This window comes from Sorex fumeus, unplaced genomic scaffold (genome assembly GCF_029834395.1).
Source record: "Sorex fumeus unplaced genomic scaffold, SorFum_2.1 ptg000070l, whole genome shotgun sequence".
In the NCBI taxonomy this organism is placed as follows: domain Eukaryota; kingdom Metazoa; phylum Chordata; class Mammalia; order Eulipotyphla; family Soricidae; genus Sorex; species Sorex fumeus.
In genome coordinates, this window is record NW_026606127.1 from 3,958,399 (window position 1) to 3,960,021 (window position 1,623).

General features: G+C 36.3%; 1 pseudogene; it reads left to right on the forward strand.

Moving 5' to 3' along the window:
- The first annotated feature begins 474 nt into the window (after positions 1–474).
- Positions 475–573, forward strand: LOC130037200 (uncharacterized; annotated as a pseudogene).
- Positions 574–1,623: the final 1,050 nt, after the last annotated feature.

The window sequence follows — 1,623 nt, forward strand, 5'->3', positions numbered from 1 at the left end:
GAGCCTCATGAGTCTCACCTTCCATTCAAGTTGTACTTGTAATAAGGTGGAATGAAATCATCAATATTCTCCTCACCTCTTCCTTCAGGAGAAAAATCCTACTTACATTCAAGGTGGTCGAATTGCAGACAACACCATCCACCTTTTCCTGGAGATGTACACGGGACTGAGGTGAGAACAGCAAAAGGCTCTAGTTTAATGGTCTTAATGAAGGTTTCAGGGAAGGGCATTAAACAAGACTCATATACCATCTTCCAAAAGAATTATTTTGTAAAACTGATGCCTTGGGTATGGTAAAAGATAATATGGTAAAAACCATACTTTTTTTTCTAGGACATTAAAGTTCTAAATCTATCTATTCAAGCTGCTTTGAAATATATTCCTTGATTTGGAATCACTGTCTGCCATAGGATTGAGTAAGGACAACACTCAAAGTAATAAGAAGAGAAAAATATGGAAAAATTAACTCATACTATGTTTGGTAACATATATACTAAAATTGAAACGATACAGAGATTAGCATGGTCCTTGCACAGATATGACATGCAAACTTGTAAAGTGATCCATGTTTTTGTTGCAAGAATAATTAACAGGGCGACTTTAAGCTAAGACAATCCACACAAGTACAAAAATTCTACATAAAGATAGCACAAATCCCCATCACAACAATCTCCTCAATGTCAATGGACTAAATGTGCCAATTCAGAGGCACAGAATGGGAAGATGAATTATAAAACTGAACCCAACATTCTGCTGCCTGAAGAAACACTTATGAACAATCAAAGCAACCATGGGCTCAAAGTCAAAGGCTGGAAAACAATTCTTCAAGAAAGAAACGAACACGTCCACAAAGCTGGAGTGGATATACTAGTATCAGACCATATGGACTTCAGGCTATAGGTTATAAGAGACAGTGAAGGTCATTTCTTCATGATCATGGGATCTGTACATCAGAAAGAACTCACCCTCCTCACTGTAGGTGATCCTAATGACAGAGCAGCAAAATACTTAAAAATAACTTCTAATAGACTTATAGAAAAACATTGAGAGCAACACAATACTAGTTGGAGAATTCAACACTACTTTGTCACTTCTCAATAGATCAAACAGACTAAAGCTCAGCAAGGAAATATTTTTTTAAGGAAAGTAATGAACTACCATTGGCTTAGAGAAGAAATCAAAGGGGAAATAAAAAGTTTCCAGAAACAAATGAGAATGAGGACACGAGCTACCAGAACTTGTGGGACACAGCAAAAACAGTGTTAAGAGGAAAGAGTATAGCTCTGCCCGAATTCATCAGGAAGCAAGAAAGGGCCTGCATGAATAAATTAGAGCTCAAGATTTTGGAAAATGACCAACAAAAGTAGTCCAAACTAGGCTGGAGGAAGGAAATAATAAAACTTGTACCAGACGTCAATGAGCTAGAATCCCAAAATACAATCCAAAAGACCAATAAGAGTAAAAGCTGGTTCTTTGAGAAAATAAATAAGATAAATAAACCACGAGAAGCCTCTCAAAGAAACAAAGAGAAAGAATTCTAATAAATCCAATCAGAAATGCAAAGGGGCATATCCTAATAGAAACTACAGAAATCCATAGGATCATCAGAGATTATATTGAGAA